The sequence below is a fragment of the Aedes aegypti genome, chromosome 2, assembly GCF_002204515.2.
Source record: "Aedes aegypti strain LVP_AGWG chromosome 2, AaegL5.0 Primary Assembly, whole genome shotgun sequence".
NCBI lineage: Eukaryota > Metazoa > Arthropoda > Insecta > Diptera > Culicidae > Aedes > Aedes aegypti.
Window position 1 is genome coordinate 94,808,941 of NC_035108.1, and position 20,160 is coordinate 94,829,100.

The 20,160-nt window shown below is 36.5% G+C and overlaps 1 protein-coding gene across 4 annotated transcripts in view; it reads right to left on the minus strand.

Annotated features, from left to right (window-relative positions):
- LOC5575962 (sodium channel protein 60E) overlaps positions 1–20,160 on the minus strand; it is a 798,459-nt gene that overhangs the window by 47,839 nt on the left and 730,460 nt on the right. The window lies entirely within an intron of this gene.

The following is a 20,160-nucleotide window of genomic DNA, read 5'->3' on the forward strand; positions in this document are numbered from 1 at the left end:
AAAATTTGGTCCATAAATAAACCTTGACACTTTTGATCATGTTTGACGTTCGCTTAATCGACAAAAACACTACAGGGCTTTTAGTTTTAACACCGGGGTTGTTCCTATCTGACATTTTGGAAGGGACACGGAAAGTAAAATACACCCAAAATTTAAGTTTAAGCCAATGAATGTGACAAAATCTAAAAAAATATTTTTTGGACCTAAACAAAAGAAAAACATGAAAAAATTGAGTAAACATGTGTTTTTAGCCTAAACTTAAGCGTTTGGCATTGAAATCCGGACAGGCCTTTAGGATCCTATTTCCATTCCAAATCATAAATTCAAAAATTGAAATGGCAGCCTCACTGGCGGGACCTTTTGCTGTCATTGCAGAGCCAAAAGTGTTATTATAGTAATACACGTTACGTTTTCTCACTTGCGTCATTTATTTGCAGCGGTTTGAGTTACCTAAATGTAGTCGGCCAATCTAGATCCCTGCGCGGAAATGTTATCAACCTAAATCTGAGTGGCCTCAATTCGGGTGAGTTGCCAAACTTCGGGTCTTTTCTGATGACTACACACTCAATCACGATTTACTTGTTCGGTAATTTTTAATACTGGGTACGCATTGCAAATAATAAAAAATACTGAACTTTTTGAAAACTTCTGACATTCAGTAATATTTTTTACTTTTTACTGAACCACGGTAGCTGTCAGACCCAATTTTGCAGCATTACCGAATAGGCCGAAAAATCAGTAAAAACAATTACCGACTATTCAGTAGTTGATGTTTTTTACTGACTTGTCGTCAATATCAAATCAAAACAAACTGATGCGCATGCGGGAAATTGTCCAATGAGAATCTCCTGCTGTAGAATCGTCCGGCGCCGGGAGACACAGCTATTCGCTCTAACGAAGGTACGGTGCTGCCATCTGGAAAAAGTTTACTCTATGCGTGAAGCGTCGAAAGTTTTACCCGGTAAGGTAAAGGAAGTGAAATTTCAAATACCAATATAATATTAATTACAATAGCTATTTCAATTCTTTTCAGTACATGTTGATAGACTTTTGATGGACTACATTATAGACACATTATTTTGATTTTTGTAATTTTTCCTCAATATTCTGCGGATTCTATAGCTTATCATAAATCTAACCCCGTACACTTGACAGCATTTAATTACATTATGTTTTGAATTTTGAAAATTTACTTCCTATGCTTTGCCATGTAAAGAAATCGGAGCTTCACGCTTAGGGTCAACTGGGGTAATTACCTTCGTCATCGCGAATTTCAACCAAACTTTTCATGCACCTATTTTGCGTTTTCTCGTGGTAAGTAGTCGGAATTCAGTGAGAAACTCAACCAGTTTAAGCGACCAAAAAGGCTCAGCACGATTTAACTGCTTACGTTGGTAAATTCGGTTGGTTTCCATACAAGAGTTTGCCTCTTGTATGGAAACCAATCAAATAATGATTTTTTCATACATTTTTCGATTACTTCCACTGAGATATGAGCATACCGTAGATGTTTATTCTCACGAAAAATGCATGTCGATGTCCATGTCCGTGTCGATTGGGTTTTAATTTGTATTGATTTCTGCAAAAAACAGTATCCCGAGAAACAAAGCATGAAGCATGCGAAACTGGAAAGCCAGTGAAAACGCTCTGCAATTTTACTGACTAAGTCAGTAATTCCCATCAATCAAAACATATTTTGGTTTACTGTTTTTTTTTTTCGGTAATCGTATAAATTACCGAAAAAATCGTAGTTCCAAACCCAGTAAAATTTTACTGGGGTTGGCAATCTAAATTGGATATTCAAGCATAGAATTCCAGGGATAATTCATTTCATTCTTTTCGTGTCTATTACGGATAATAGCAGTGCGCGCCGTGTATTATTAAAAAGTAAAAAAAAACGTAATGTGTCAAACTATGGTGTATATAATTAATTTGTGGTTTTTCTTTAAGACCTAAGGACTGTTCATTTAAGAAAGTGGACACCTAAATATTAGCATTTTGGTGTAAAAATTCCATAAAAAGAAATAACATTTTGTTTCAGTGTGATCTCAAGTGTTTATTTTGACAGCAGACAAAAGTTGACATAAAAAAAATATAAATTCTAAACGATGGGTCGAATTGACATGGCGACTCTCAATTTTTTTCTGTACAAATGGTGTACAGAAAAACTGCCGTTCCGAGATTTGGCTTAAATCGCGAAGTGTCCAAATTGAATTTTTTCAACGCTGTGGCCAAAACAGATATTCCTGACGACGTACGATACATCCCAACAGAAAAAATTGGGAAAAATGATTTGGTATGGCAAGCAATTTGCTCCTGCGGTATGAAAGTACTACATATTTCACGACGGGTTCAATCAACGGCGAAAATTACAGAACTGAATGCATTAAAAAATGGCTTCTGTCCATCTTCTGAAAGCATACCATGCCTCCATTGTTTTTGCCAGACCTAGCATCGGCTCACTATGCTTCAGCTACTTTGGAGATGCTCAAGAAGGAATAAGTCGAATTTGTAGAAAAATGATCGAATCCATCAAATTGCTCAGAACTACGCCTCATTGAAACATATTGGGCAATAATCAAACGGCATTTTAAGAAGGCTGGAAGAGAAGCAAGCTCCATCGATTTTTTCAAGAAAATGTGGTCAGCAGTTCGAAAAGTTCCGAAAAAAGTTGTGCAGAATTTTATGGGAGGTATCAAAAGAAAAGTGAGAGCATTCTCCAGCAATGCTCAATAAAAGTTCAAATTTATGTGAATTTGATCGAAATTACGTTGATTTCCATGTATTTTAGGTAAACTCATGAATTTGTTCGAAAATAAACAGTTTACTGCAAAAAAACACGTGTCCACTTTCTTAAATGAACAGTCCTTAAAAAGTTAGTTAAAATCGTAAAAGCTAGTTAAATCTTAAAGCTAATAGTGCGGCAAGTGTTAAATAAGGACTGTTCATTTTATAAAGTGGACACCTTATGCATGCTGTATCTTTCTTATTAATCAATGAAATTTCAATCGGTTTTTTGCACATCGTTCGACTAGCATTGTACAATGTTGTGATAATAAAAATTCCCCAAAATAATTAAATTTCACACGAATATGGAACAACGATTAGATCGGTCGATTTTTTGAGGTTATCAAAATCAATGATCGTAAGAAATTGGCTGGAAAATTCGATAATTTATATTTTCTATTTTCAAAAAAGGCTTGTTCTTCGAAAGCATCATCAATCAGAAGCCTGATGGAAAAAATCAAGTTATTTTTGGAGCAACAATTTTACAGATATAATAAAATCAATTTTCCCGTATATTTTTAAAGAAATTTTTTTTTAATTTGATGGGAATTGATATGAGTAGAATTTTTTGTGTAAAAGTACGTTCTGACGGAAGTCCTAGTATAGTATTAATATGAAAAATAACTTACGCCTTCATAGAGTTACTTAGTAAGTCCCCACGTCACATTCAAAGCACAACAGAAACACAATTGCTCTATTCTTAGAAGACCTATCAAAGTACATTGACAATCATCAAAATTGGCAACACTGCTGTAATAAAATCGATTTTATTTTCCACATATTATTTTCATAATATGTTATTCTGAGATTACCAATTGAAAAATTCGGAGAAAACTGTTTACAATTTGCTGTAGATCGATAAATATGCGTACATGATTTTAAAAGTATGAGACTTTTTAGTAAAACTACCATAAACAGTAAAATTTATACTTAAGACTGTGGTTTAATCTCACGATTTAGCTTTCGTTTATACTAATATAGTTTCTTTAGTAATCCAAACTAGTTTTGAACACGCTTTTTACTGTTCTCTTTTGCTGGGAGTGAAAGGATGGTGTATCAGCAAATTTGGCCATAAATGGGTAAATCACTAAAGTTACCTAATGTCATAGAATGGTGGAATATAATTGATATTTTTAAAGCTTTCCCGACTAAAGATACATAACAAAATTATATCAGCACATGTTATTATGTTATAAGGTTTTTTCGAACATAGGTTGTTACAAACTTGATGCAGGATGTTGTTAAAATAACTAAAATTATAACAAAAAGTGTATGAATAGTAACATAAACATAACAAAATGTGTTTTGATTCTATCAAAAACATATCAAATCAAGTTATAATGTTTGATACAAAGTATCAAAATTATAATACTGTTCGATATACGATAATATTGTATAGTATTGAAATGCATAACTATCAATTTATTTTGTTATAAAGTTGTAAAAAATGAACAAAAAAATATCTTAAAGGGAAATAAAACACATTATGTTATATTTTTGTTTTATTATGTTCTGTGGATAACGGGGCGTAATAAAATTATATCATAATATGATATGCATATCATATTCTGATAAAATTTTATTATATTTTTGTTACATGCCTCTAGTCGGGTTACCTTTAATAGAATAGTAAAGGATACAAACATACAATTTGTTCATTAAAATAAGGATTTTTGTTTTGCGAAAAACTTTGACGGACAGCTTTTTTTAAGAGTTTTTGGAAAAACTATTTAGCTCTTCAACCAAAAGCATTTTTAAAGATTTTATATTTTTATAGCATTTTAGAATAATAGGTCAACGATACACAGAAAATCGATTACGATTTTATCAATAAATAAAAAAGTTATAGCATAAACAAAGTGTCCACTTTATAAAATGAACAGTCCTTAGTACGATAAACAGTTAAAAGTACGGATAGTTACAAAAATGTAAAATGTGATTAAAATTATAATGTGTCTTTGTTATACAGCTAAAACAATAGAACCATCGAGCAAAAGGTTCAATCCCTATTGTTGAATAGGATTTCAAAATAAAAGGTAAGTCTTTTGTTTCTATGTAACTAAATATTAAGGTGAAGATGAATCGAAGCCAAACCTCAAATTTTCAAGAGGTCCCTAGTTGGTGGTGACCAATCGATTAAGTTTTCAGCTCAAAGGGGTGTTTGGTTCTCCAGATTTGTGCTCTTGAAAATTTAAAGTTTGGCTTCAATTCATCTTCACCTTAATTTTGTGAAGGAAGAGAGAGATAAAAAGTGTGCTAATTTCCTGGAATAGGTCCACTTCTGGGCCTTTTCTTTTTAACCTTCGGAATCCCAAACCGGAGGACTTTTTTGTGCATTCACATAAATTCCCTTTTGGACCGGTCTAAACCGGGCAATATTCCAATACCCGGAACCAAGCCACCGTTATCTGTAGGATTCTGGAATTGCGGACGGATGATTTCCATTAAAGACCGTTCCCCATCATTAGAGGTGTGCGTCGAATCAGAACTGATCGGTGTCACGCTGAATTCATTTTCAGCGGCGGCGTGAATCGGCGTGGCTTAATTTCAATCTCTCTTTTCCAGATAAAATATATTATTCGTTCAGGAATATTATTTTTTTGTTGATCATTTTTTCAATTCGGATCAAAAGCATTAAAAAACAATACGTTTCCCATGTATAAGAACAGAATCAAACTACTTGAAAGCTTAATACCAAATTAAAACTATTATTACACAGAAGCTCATAACTATGTCAATTAGGCCAAATTTTGGTTTCTACCGAAGACGTCATCATTTAGATAGAGGGTGCCACAAAGTATGTTGGACTTAATAAATTAGTACTATTAACATCCAAATGGAACTCATACAATGTCCATAGCATGTCCAGACAATAAACTTAAGAAGGGAGTGAATGACTGTGAAAAATAGCGTTATGAAATATTAGAGTGAGTCCTAATAAAAAACTTCGAACGAAATTGATCATTTATTTCAATATCAATTTATTTTTCCTTATAAATCCTAGTTAATTCTAAGCAACAAGTTTTAAGACGTGATTATGAAAAAAAAACACAAACATTTGGTTTTTAAATCTGAAAGTGTCTGAAGTTTCATACCACACGATCTCCCCTCAATTTCGGGATTGATGATTCTTTAAACATTGATAGTTGAAAATCCGGTGATTTTTTTACCAGACCGATCTCCAGAAAAAAATACCGAGTTGTGTTTGCTGGCCATACAAAACAAAGGGCAATTTTTTGATAGTTGAAAATCCGGTGATTTTTTTACCAGACCGATCTCCAGAAAAAAATACCGAGTTGTGTTTGCTGGCCATACAAAACAAAGGGCAATTTTTTTACTGACGACACATTTTAAGAAATGCATATATTCATAAATTGTTTGATGGAAACCAAAATCGTGGGAGTTGAAATTTAAATTTACGAAACGTGATTAAAAAATGTAAGGTGTAATACATTTTATAGAACCCCGAATTCACGACAAGATAGACATACCCATATGTACATGTATGTACATGTATAAATGCTCAACTAGCAATGAAAGCTCTCAGTTGATAGCTATAAAAGTGCTTGTATGAACACTTAAGCCAGGAGGAGTTTCGGGAGGAAATCCTCGAAGGGGCTTATTGAGGAAATACATATTTGTGGATTTGTGAATCTGTTAAAAGATTGTCTTCAGCATCAAGATGTCGTGAGGGCAGATATTTAATATATTTGAAAAACAAATCTCCACAACAGCACTTTTTGTAATTTGAAACATTCAAAGCTTCTAGATTCTTTTTCCATTTTGGAAGATTTAAATGAAGAACTTTCATCATCATAAACATCAGCTTTCTCGCTGTGTGTTTTAGAATATTTGCTTGAAGAATTCCTAGCGAATTTTGAAAAAAAAATCTTTGACGTTTTTTTTTTCAAATGAGCACATTTAAAGTAAATAATTATCAAGAAAAAACACTAAATCAAGGGCTAGCAAAGGTTCCAGGAGATCAATAGGACCCTAAAGCCCCGTCCCAATTTCAGTTCAAAACGCTTAAGTTAAGGCCAGAAACACATATATACTCAATTTTTAAATGTTTTTTAGTTAGTTCAAGTCCAACTAACATTTTTTTACGGTTTTTGAAATTTTGTCACACCCCTTTGATTTAGACTGAAGTTTTGGGTGTATTTTGGTTTCCTTGTGTCTTCCGAAATGCCAGATAGGAACAACCTTAAAACTGAAAGCCCTGTGGCATTTTTGTCGACTTAGTAAACTTCAAACATGGTCAAAAGTGTCACTGATACGCGTATTTCTACATTAACGGCAGTCTTGAGCAATGTATACAAGACTCAACTTCTTCTAAACAAGAAACAACATCGAATGTGAATGATGTGATATTGAATAAGCTTTGCATTTATTGAACGGTCGCCTTGCATACCGAAAAACTAAACGGCGTGATAATTTTGAGATAGATGGCGTGACAATTTTTGAGTAACCGAAAAAAGTTCGGTGGCGACGGCGTGAAGAAAAAACGGCGACGTCGGCGTGGCGCGGCAGCGCAAACCTCTACACTGAGAACAGCGTTGCGGTTGAAAATACTATATTAGAGGGTTAAATTAAATACACAACGCCACTTGATTTGTGCAGACTAAATTCGCATTTATTTAGAATATTTTGTGCATTCCATTTTACACCATGGCACCATTTGTATAGTAAAAATTACTATATCATGGTTAAAAACTTGCAGCAGACCAGAATCGAACCGAGGATCTGGCGATTGCCAAGCGCGAACGCTAGCCGCTCTGCTATCGACGCGGTTGGATTGAGAGGGAACAAGACGCAAATAAAAAGCGTTCATGATAGCTCAATCGTGGTTGGAATTGTAAATTTAAAAACACGTTCATGATTCTCATTACTGCAACGCTTGTTTCAGTGTAGTCTAGTAACCTTTGATAAGGAGCATATCGACATACTGAGAGAAAATTGGGAATGAAAATCACATCAAGATTGGGAGACATCGAGGTAAGGAGGATATCGAGATATGGAGAGGAATGTACTACGTTTGGCAGAAAGTCGTTTGGCATAAGGACGTTAGCGTTAGCGTTAGCGTAGTTACGGTATACTTCGTAGATTGGATACTAGCAACATTCATGTTTCTTTTTAATAATCTCATCCTGACTACTTTCAAGAACAAGGCAGGGGAGTATACCTTGTTCAAATCATAAACAAGAAAACTAAAAGCATGAATATCGCTATTCCCGGCCACGCCCATCTTTACCGTAACTTGGGATAGGGGAAGGAAATGTTGATGTAGCACTTACTTAATGAGAGGCCACCGACTCAGCGACACCCTCATAAGTGCTACGGAGTTGGAGGTTGAGGAAGGTATATTGTCAGGATTCGCCTAGAAAGCTGACGATAGACCATAAATATTTGTTGTTTAAGCGTTTTCAAATTAATCTTTTGAATGCCGGCAATCAAAAGAGAAACAATAGCTTATATATAGTATAAATAGTATTTCGCGAAATGCTTGTAGATTGTGCAGTAATATTTTTGCTCAATAACCAGTCAAAAGCAAAACCGATCCCTCCAGGGTCATCGGATTGTATAAAATAACGATACGTGTAAAAAAAAAAAAACCCGGCGACAAAAACACGCGCGAAACCGTGAGCCAAATCTATCGGACGACGCTGTCCTGCTTGGGCTTCACGAAGCACTCAAAGTCGTTTGGCATAAGGACGTTTGGCATAAAGTCGTTTAGCATAATGGTCGTTTGGCATAATGGCCGTTTGACATAATGACCGTTTGGCATAATGAGTGAGTTAGAATGATTATGGGATTTTTTTTAGCTTTTACCGAGATCAACACCAACGAGCCCATAGCAAAAATTTATGGTAGTTCCTTAACAAGCGTGGTGTTCGCTTCAAAAACAATCTAAAGAGGGAAATTTTGTGATTGAAGCATATCTCGGAATCATCGTGTGTTTGCTTTCATAATATGTTAAAATATTAGCAGGTTCTAAAGTAATAATCATTCTAACAGCACGGCTTGCGAAAATTTATTGATAAAACATAATGATAAAACAGCAATATATAAAAAATGGTTAACATTTAGCTTTACTAAAATTTATCTTATAATAGTACAAATGTAGAGAGCCGCCTATATTTAACAGAAGGCAACGTTTATGAATAAAACAATAGAAGATTGGTTGTCAACAATTATTACTGCATAATAAAACAAAGAATCGACTGCAGTAATCGATTTCTCTTTTCGCTGATAACTGGAGTTGGAAACTCTGGACTGAAAATCTTCAGTGCAAAAATTTATTCCAATAGCGAAACTCAAAACAAGAGTTAATATTTGAACGAAGGGGTTTTTCTAGATTAATAATAAAATTCTGCTCAGAGGATTCAAATATATTAAAAAGAATAAAATACAATTGGCAATAAATTCCCTAATATGCTTAAGTTCAATCAAGAGCGTATGATTGTTGAATAAAGTGTCATTTTGTATCAATTGACTCCAAAATAAGCCTGATGTCGTCAGAGGGATTCAATAGAAACGTGAAAACGGATGTCATCTTAAGATATCCTTGCTTTCAGACTCATTATGCCAAACAACTATTATACCAAACGGCCGTATTCCAAACGGTTTTATGCCAAACGACTTTATGTCAAATGACCTACCACCAAGGAGAGTGAAAATGTATGCAGAATCATCGACATAGGGAGATATATCGAGAAGTTGAACATCGACATGTGGAGAGTCGACTGTAGTTATCCATTCAACTTTACGGTTCACTAGAACTATCAACCATTTTCGGTCTAATGACCCTTTCGACCGAACGACCCTTTCAGCCTTACGGCATACGGTCTAACGGTATAGAACCGAACATTATTATTAGAAACATGATTAAGCTACCCTTCATCAGCTTTAAAGAATGTAGATAAAATAAAATCATGGCATTAAAGATATGAATAGAATAACTATCTTAAAAACTTCAAATTGACAACTATTTGATTGAGTTTTATTTTTACCACAGTGCAATCGTTTGTGCTTAAGTCAGATAAGCAATAAACATTTAATATTTTCTATCAATGAGTACTCGACTAGTCGCGAGCACATCTTCAAAAACCCAAACACTTCAGAGTTTTCTTGCGTCGGATCACAAAATCTCAACTGAAGTGCACGTTACGTCAAGTTACCTTTGTTTTCTGTATATAAGTTCATAATATATTCGTCAAACATCCGTCGTTCCTCGAGAGTGAAACGTTGAAGTCTAGACTTTTTTAACTACAGTCAACTCTCCCTTACTCGATATTGAAGGGACCATCGAGTTAGGGAGGTATCGAGTTACAGAACACACAACTAGTGCAACTGCGATTACAACTGGTCCCTTACATCGAGTTAGCCATGGAAACAAATTTTTACTATGGTTCTCTAACTCGATATCGAGATACGGAATATCGAGTAAGTGAGAGTTAACTGTAGTTCCTTTATTCGAGGCTCAATCCCGTTGGACTCTTTACGGAGCCGATTTCGAATGCTTGTACTTTTATACACCAAGACAGTTTATTTACCAAGACAGTCGTGGTAATTCGAGGTCAGTGGTGACAAATATAGATAAAAATAGAAGAGGTAGGAATTGATTATCAGGATTTTCTGCCGCTTATTCTGGAATTTATGTGATTGCTAGAGGCTCTAGATTTATTTAAAAATACATCATCACTTTTAAGGATAGGGTAGAAGTACCAATTATGGCTATAGCACCAATTATGGCAATAGTGGGAACAAAAAGAGATTTTTCTTATTGTTTCACTAGAATATAAAGGCTAATACTCACAGGAATGATAAACCTATTTGTATTTGATGGTAACTAAACCTTGATGAGATCATTCGTGCAATAGGCTTCGAGAAATGAACATTTGAAAATTTTGCCTCACACATATGTCACCTTCTTAGCAGTTTGTTAAAGAACATCCTTTACGAAATTTATGTTTTCATCCGGAAAAACTGCTTCAGCCGATAAACGTATATTGCCTAGTGAAAACAAATGAATAGATTTAGCTGGTGAGCAATCAAATCTACTGTTTTAAGTTGGAAATCGTGTTATTTCCACTATGTCGATAACTGGTACAAAGCGTGTATGAGAGCCCAATTATGGCTATACTCTGGAGGCAGTTTGTTTACATTTTTTGATCAGTGAAATATAAGAAGTAAAGCTATTTTACGGGTGACTTCCACGACGGGACGGTTCGGTAAGGCATTATCTTCATGTTTTGTAGTCAATTACTAAGATTTTTCAATCACACGTTCGAAAACGTTCGCAAGCGGAAGATGCTAATTTCATGGTAGAGAGGGGTTTTCAGCGACACTCGATTTTTGAATTTTCCCTACTTTTTCGTTAAAATTAGGCACTGGAAAGGTAAAATGAGTTCATTAATGCTGTTTTGTATAATAATTTGCATTTTCACTACATTTAGACTCATTTTCAAAAAATAATTTGCTCACATGAACCCATTCAAATAAATTGATTTTACATCTATTTAACACATTTTTTTTTTGAAAATTTTATGTGAAATTACTTTATTACATATTAGCGTTGCATTATCATTCGCTCTGGATGGCATTTGAATTCATTTCGTGCAATTATTCGGTAGTCCATAATTGGTACACTTTTATGTCGAATGCTAGGAACACTATTGCCATAATTGGTACAAAGACAACGTTTTTTAAAACCAATTGTTTGAAGCTAAAAGTAAATTTAGTACTAAAACTGTTTATTTCAACTGTTTCGCAAGGCTTCAAACTAGTAATTAACACCAACAAGACATGCTTACGTTCTAGAAAGGCGGTTAAAACTTGATTTTTATCCATCCAGTTGACATATTGCATCCATAATTGGTACACCTACCCTATGTCCCTAATTATGCTATTGCCCTAGAATTACTTCCAACATCTAAACGAGATCTGTATATACTCGACAAGGATCTCTATAAATTCACCATAAATCGTACCAAAAACTTACTAAGGATTTCGGAAAATTTGCTAAGGATTGGTCAAGAGTTTATCTCTAGGAATCTGCCAAAAACACGTTGCGGTAAAGGTGCAGATATTCAAAAAGACCAAGCTGAGGATGGTAAGTGAAAATCCCACTGGTCTAGAATCTATTTGTAAACGAAGATTTTCTCGGCTTTCCAAGGCAAAGAGTGTCATCGTGCATGCCAAACGATTACGAATGCAGAAATTATTGATTGGCAAAGACAGTTCTCAGTTAATAGAAGAGATGGTCAAGTGGGTTTTTCAAAACCCAGACCCGACCCAACCCTAGCGCTGCAGGCTACTCCTATTCTGTCTCTTTGTTAACGGCTAACTAGAATAAAAATCATCAGAAAATGCCCCTGCTTCTATTAAAATGTCTGCCTCTAATTTTGATTTTTTAACTAAACAACTCAATCAAATGATTGATGGAATCTTCAAAACTACCACAATGGCTGAAGCACTCCAATTTGTTTAAGAATTTACTGATGAAATTGTTATCAGATTACGTTTCTCTAATGAATCCAAACAGTGTTTTAAATATTTTAAATTGGAATTCTCCTTCGTTAAATGGTGAAGAGGACGAGCTGTTTGATTTTCTAACAGCTAACAACATACATATAGCAATTTTTACTGAAACTCATTTGAAATCTGGATGCAAACTCAAAAGAAGTCCAAACTTTTTTGTTTATCGAAATGATCGACTTGATGTGGGGGAATTGCAATAATCAGTCATAGGCGTATAAAACATTAACTTTTTCGTCATTTGAAACCAAAGTTTTTGAAATTTTGGGTGTTTCTGTTGAAATACAGCTTGATAAATACACTTTTGAAGCTGCCGATTTGCCTTTTCAATTCACTGCGCAGCAAATTAATTTGCTTCAAAATGACTTGCGGAGATTGACTCGCAATAAGTCATTTTTTTGTCATTGGTGACTTTAATGCCAAACATCGCTCATTGAATAATTTGCAAAGTAATTTCAACAGCAGAATTTAATTTGACTAGTGCTCTTCAGGATATTTCTCAGTTCAATACCCTGATAGCCCTACATGTTTTTCCTCTTCTAGAAACCCGATTGATTGGTCTTAGCCACCTTTGTAGAAAAATGGTTGATCATGTCCCTGTTACATTTCAAATATCCCATGAAGCGATTCTCAATCCTATCAGCTCCACTTTAAATTATTTTCGAGCCGACTGGGATATATATTAAAAATTAATCGATAATCATCATGATTTTAACATTCCTTGGTACTTATGAGATGCATAGAATATTCAATGTTGAAGCATTGAAACGAATGTCGGATAAATTATCAATAATTTCAGACAAAAATCGGTACAATCTTCTATTGCCACGATTGATGCGTTATATATTTAGGTTAAGTTAATGATTGTCTCTTTAAGCAGGAAATCAACTCACCTGTGAAAAGTCTGAACTGCTACGGCAAATGAAATGTAATATGCTGTGAACAAATTGTTAATGAAAGCTTAAAGTCGGATGATAGTGTTGCCTAACACAGATTACCCAGATAAAAGAAATGAATATATTGTTTAAAGGTATACTAATAAAATGAAAAAAAGTAGTAAGTAGTAGTAGAAAAAAAGCAGTTCAGTATTCCCTTTTTCTTCATTAGAATATCAGCCAACAAGAGTTTTAAATTTTTTGGATGTTCCAATAAAAATTACTTGAAATTATTGATATTACCTATGAAAAATAGTGTAGTTTTTTGCAAATTGCACAACTACAAAATTACTTCTAGGTGGTCTGGACTTTTTACGAGCCATTTCGACACATTCATTACAGTTTCTATCACAAAGAAAGACCGTATAATTATGCTGAGCGTAAACTTTCCCCGGAAATACTCCAGGAATATATAACGTGTTATCTCTGCTCGCACATCTGAAGAACAATTTCATCAAACGTGCAAAAATACACAGAAGCTGCAAAACTACACAGTCACAATCCGCCCACCATTATTTCACAGGTTGGCAAACAATCGGGAGTTTGGAGTGCGTACTTTTTGCCACTTGGACTTGTTCCAGCAGCAACCAACCAACCAACGAACACGTACAGAACAGTCGCTTTTATGCACTTTGAGCATAGACTGGCTCAAAGTATGTTGTAGTAGATGGTTGGTTAGCTGCATCCACTGCATTGTGGATGGATAGATGGCATGCGAACACGAATGTGCACTGTTTATTTTCATTTGTCCTCTGCTGGGTTAAACATTGCACCCTTCCTTGGCAGGTGTTGTAAGGTAGGTCGGGTCCCGGGACGTGCAGAGTCTTGAATAACGATGCATCCAACCAGAAAACTGTACCTTTTCGTGGGTATGTATGCCCTCCTTCCAGCTCCTATGTTGAAATCCTCGGCATGGGCGCAGCTAGGATTTCCATCTGGAGGAGATTCCCAACGAGCTTAAAAAAAATCCGGAAAGAATCCCTGAAGTAAGTATTGCAGGAATTCAAGAAACATGCTCGGAAAATATCACATGCCAAAAGGACGCAAGTTGGTCGGATCCAAATGGGTGTTCAAGCTTAAACGCAACGAAGTCGACGAAGTAGTGAAGTTCAAAGCGAGAGTGGTGGCGCAGGGATACACTCAACAATTCGGGGTCGATTATGACCAGGTGTTCGCACTGGTTACTCGTCAAGCGACACTGCGAGCATTTTTGACAGTAGCTGCGAATCGGACACTAGCGGTCCGCCATCTAGACGTTAAGACCGCATACCTTAACGGGACGTTAGATGAGGAGATTTTTATGCGCCAACCACCTGGCTTCAAAGCAACCGGACAGGAGGAGCTCGTTTGCTGACTCAAACGCAGCATTTATGGGTTGCGCCAATCGGCACGTTGTTGAAACAAACAGCTCAACGATGTTCTGGTCAAGTTGGGATTCAAGGTATCGTCAGCGGACCAGTGCCTATACGTGAAGACAGATGGTGATGTGAAGGTATTCCTGTTAGTTTATGTCGACGATATGCTGCTTGCATCGAGCGAAGAAGCGGAGGTGAAGCGTGTTTACGAAGGACTTGCCAAGGAATTCGAAATCACCAGTCTTGGCGAGATCCGGCACTTCCTTGGACTGGAGGTGCGTCACGTGGACGGAGCGTACCAGGTCCGGCTGAAGCAATACATTGAGAAGTTGTTGGACAAACACGGCATGGGTCAAGCCAAGACAGCAAAGTGTCCCATGGATCCGGGGTACTTAAAGTCGCAGGAAACCAGCAAGTTGCTCGAAGATGTCACCATGTACATAAGTTTGGTTGGAGGATTACTGTACCTGTCGGTCATAGCTAGGCCGGATATCGCGGCTGCAACGGCGATTCTCGGCAGGAAGTTTTCAACATCCGGTTCCGTGTTTTACTTCGGTGGCGGAGCAATATCCTGGGCTAGCCGCCGACAGTCGTGCGTAACGCTCTCATCAATGGAGGCGGAATATGTTGCGCTTTCCGAAGCCTGCCAAGAAATTATCTGGTTGCGGCAGCTTCTGCGAGATTTAGGAGAAATCCAGAACTAGCCAACGGTCATAAATGAGGATAGCCAGGGATGTCTCGCGTTCGTGAAGACAGAGAGAGCGAATCGTCGGTCAAAACACATCAACACCAAAGAGAAGTTCATTCACGAGTTGAGCGAGAAGAAGGAGATCAAGTTGGTGTACTGTTCAACGGAAGTTATGGTGGCCGACGTCTTAACAAAACCTCTGGGCCCTCAGAAGCACAAGCAGTTCTTCGAGATGCTCGGGATGGTGGACGACGTGTGAAGCGGATACCCGATGAGGAGGAGTGTGGAAATGTACATCGTCTACCACTACACACATCCCATTCAACAGTGCGCACCTTCGTGTGCACCCCTACCTTGAGCCGACTGCAAGACGAGTGAAAGGCGAAAGTCAATTTGTTTCATTCCAAAAGTAGCGCTTCCCGCAATCAGTTGTGTTTTTTCATTATCGCTTATTAAACGATTCTAAACGTAGTTCTCGCGTGTGCTTTATTGCTGCTGCTGTTCACTCCGAATCCCATTACGCTGTCTTCCACTGCTGTGTCCCTGACTTTGCCGTCAAAAAATAGGATATTAGAGACCTCTTGCCAGAAAAAAAACGATAAAGAACAACCGCGATGCATCGTGGATTTTGTTATGATCCCTAGATTTCCATCCTTATCCAAGATCCCGGGAGTATAACTTACAGGCTCATCATCTGTTAATGAATTTCAAGGCGACGTACGATTCAGTGAAAGGAAATAAGTTGTGGCTGGCAATGCCTGAATATGGTTTTCCGGCGAAACTAATTAGGCTGATACGTGCTACGCTAGATAGCTCGAAATGAACTGTTCGGATTGCAGACGAGGTGTCGACCTCGTTAGCGACATTAGACGGACTTAAGCAGGGAAACGCACTTTCAAATTTACTGTTCAATATTGCACTCGAGGGTGCTATTAGGAGATCTGGCGTGCAGAGAAACGGCACTATCATCACACGGTCGCACATGCACTAGTACGATATTGACCTTATTAGAATCGATCGCAGGTCATTGGAGGAAGCTTCCGTGCCTCTGAAGACGGAGACAGTGAGGATAGACACTTTTTTTTTTAGTATCATTCCAAACATTACATTCATTATTTCTTATCATTTCAAAATTTTATTTTGAATTCTCTGCAGAGCTTTCTTCCTGGTATTACAACAGCTAGTCCATATTGGTACAGCATACAACATGGCTGGCCTGAAAATTTATTTGAATATCAAAAGCTTGTTCTTAAGACAAAGTTTTGATTTTCTATTAATAAGGGGATAGAGACATTTTACATATTTGTTACATTTGGCTTGAATGCCCTCAATGTGATTTTTGAAAGTTAAATTCTTATCTAGCATGAGCCCTAGATACTTAACTTCATCTGACCAATTTATTGGAACCCCTCTCATCGTGACAACATGTCTACTTGAAGGTTACAAATAAAGAGCTTTTGGTTTATGTGGGAATATTATTAGTTGAGTTTTGGAAGCATTAGGAGAAATCTTCCATTTTTGCAAGTATGAAAAAATATCCAAACTTTTTTGCAATCGACTACAGATGACACGCAGGCTTCGTCCTTTGGCGGAGAGGCCTGTGTCATCCGCAAACAAAGATTTTTGACATCCCTGAGGTAGCTCAGGTAAGTCAGATGTGAAAATATTGTACAATATTGATCCCAAAATGCTGCCTTGGGGAACACTAGCTCTTACAGGAAGTCTTTCAGATCTGGAGTTCTGATAATTAACCTGAAGTGTACGATTTGACAGATAACTTTGAATTATTCTAACAATGAATGTTGGAAAATTAAGGTTTTTCAATTTTACAATCAAACCTTCATGCCAAACACTGTCGAATGCTTTTTCTATGTCTAGAAGAGCAAGACCAGTAGAATAGCCTTCAGATTTGTTGGAACGGATCAAATTTGTAACACGTAAAAGTTGATGAGTGGTCGAATGTCCATGGCAGAATCCGAACTGTTCATTGGCAAAAATTGAATTTTCGTTGATGTGGGCCATCATTCTGTTCAAAATAACCTTTTCAAAAAGTTTACTGATGGAGGAAAGCAAACTGATTGGACGATACCTAGAAGCTTCTGCAGGATTTTTGTCTGGTTTTAAAATTGGAACAACCTTAGCATTTTTCCATTTGTCAGGAAAATATGTTAATTGAAAACATTTGTTAAATATATCAACTAAAAATGATAAGCTACTTTCTGGAAGTTTCTTGATGAGGATGTAGAAAATTCCATCATCGCCAGGAGCTTTCATATTTTTGAATTTTTTAATAATAGTTCTCACTTCTTCCAAATCAGTCTTCCAGGCATTTTCGAAAACGTTCTCTTGATTGAGAATATTTTCCAACTCCTGAGTAACTTCATTTTCAATTGGACTAGTAAGTCCTAAATTAAAATTGTGCGCACTTTCAAACTGCATAGCAAGTTTTTGAGCTTTTTCGCAATTAGTTAGTAATAATTTGTTTTCCTCTTTCAATGCCGGTATTGGCTTCTGAGGTTTTTTCAAGATTTTAGATAATTTCCAAAAAGGGCTTAGAGCCGGGGTCCAATTGAGAAATTTTATTTTCAAAATTTTTGTTTCTTAAATCTGCAAAACGTTTCATGATTTCTTTCTGCAAATCCTGCCATATAATTTTCATAGCAGGATCACGAGTGCGTTGAAATTGCCTTCTCCTCACGTTTTTAAGACGGATCAAGAGTTTAAGATCATCGTCTATAATCACGGATTCAAATTTTACTTCACATTTTGGAATTGCAATGCTTCTGGCTTCAACAATGGAATTTGTTAAAGTTTCAAGAGCATTGTCAATATCAAGTTTAGTTTCTAAAGAAATGTTAACATCAAGATTAGAGTCAACATACGTTTTATATATATTCCAGTCGGCTCGTAAATAATTGAAAGTGGAGCTGATAGGATTGAGAAACGCTTCATGCGATATTTGAAATGTAACAGGGACATGATCAGAGTCAAAATCAGCATGAGTAACTAATTGGCTACAAAGATGACTAGAGTCGGTTAAGACCAAGTCAATCGTAGATGGATTTCTAGAAGAGGAAAAACATGTAGGGCTATCAGGGTATTGAATTGAGAAATATCCTGAAGAGCACTCATCAAATAAAATTCTGCCGTTGGAATTACTTTGAGAATTATTCCATGACCGATGTTTGGCATTAAAGTCACCAATGACAAAAAATTTTGACTTATTGCGAGTCAATTTACGCAAGTCAGTTTGGAGCTACTTGCTGTCCAGAGCATTGAAAAGGCAAATAGGCAGCTATGAAAGTATATTTACCAAACTGTGTTTCAACAGAAACACCTAAAGTTTCAAAAACTTTAGTTTCAAATGACGAAAACAGTTGATGTTTTATACGCCTATGAATGATGATTGCAACTCCCCCACATGCCCCATCAAGTCGATCATTACGATAAACAAAAAAGTTAGGATCTTTTTTTAGTTTGGATCCAGGTTTTAAATAAGTTTCGGTAATAACTGCTATATGCACGTTATTAGCTGTAAGAAAATTAAACAGCTCGTCCTCTTTACCATTCAGAGAACGAGCATTCCAATTTAAAATATTTAAATTATTATTTGGATCCATTAGAAAAACGTAATCCAATAACAATTTGATTTGTAAATTTTACACCTACTTGGACTGCTTCAGTCATAGTGGTGGTTTTGAACATTGCATCAATCATTAGATTCAATTGTTCAGTTAGAAAATTAAAATCTGAGGCAGATATATCATCTGATGATTTCCCATTGAAATTTTCGGTACACGAAGAAGCTGAGTAAGAGTTACCTGTGGCGGTAGGGTTTTTTCCATTTGATTTGAAACAAGTGGAATGGGTACTCATGGAACGAACAGGGGAGGAGTTCAAATTTCCTGCTACGATATCGGCAAAGGATTTACCGTGGGTAGATACATTCGAAATTGAAAGATTCGAACGGCTACCCGACGGATTAAACTTAGTTTGTGAATTAGCATGATTATGATCTTCCTGGTGGGTATGATTCCTAATCAAGCGATCGTTAACTGAAAAATGAGCATTGTTCGATACTCTACCAGGCAAATTCCGGAAACGACCGTTATCGTAACGGATATTATCCTTCATCTGCCTGGCACGAGCCTCAACGACTCTTTTGCGTGAAATGCATTCCCAAAAGTTAGCTTTGTGAGGGCCCTTGCAATTGGCGCATTCAAACTTTCTGGTATCTTCTTTCACAGGACAGTCGTCCTTAGCGTGAGAAGAACCTCCGCAAATCATGCATTTAGCATCCATGCGACAATTTTTTGTACCATGACCCCACTTTTGGCACCGACGGCACTGAGTGGGGTTCTGGTAATTTCCTCCAGGTTTCTGGAAATGTTCCCATGTCACACGGACATCAAACAAAAGTTTTGCTTTTTCTAAAGCTTTAATATTATTTAGTTCTTTTTTGTTAAAGTGAACTAAATAATATTCTTGAGAAAGCCCTTTCCGAACAATGCCAGATTGGGTTCTCTTTTTCATAATGATTACTTGGACTGGGGAAAATCCAAGTAAATCATTTATTCCATTTTTGATCTCTTCAGGTGACTTATAGTCACTTGAGAGACCTTTCAAGACGACTTTGAACAAACGTTCAGTTTTGTCGTCATAAGTAAAACAATTGTGCTTCTTCTCTTTAAGATGTCTGAGAAGAAGTTCACGATCTTTAAGAGTTTCCGGCAAAACGCGACAGTCTCCTTTCTTTGCGATTTGGAAGGAAACCTTGATTCCCCTAATGGAGTTCAAGATCTCCTGCCTAAATCCCCCAAATTCGGAACAACTGATAACGATTGGCGGCACTCTTTGC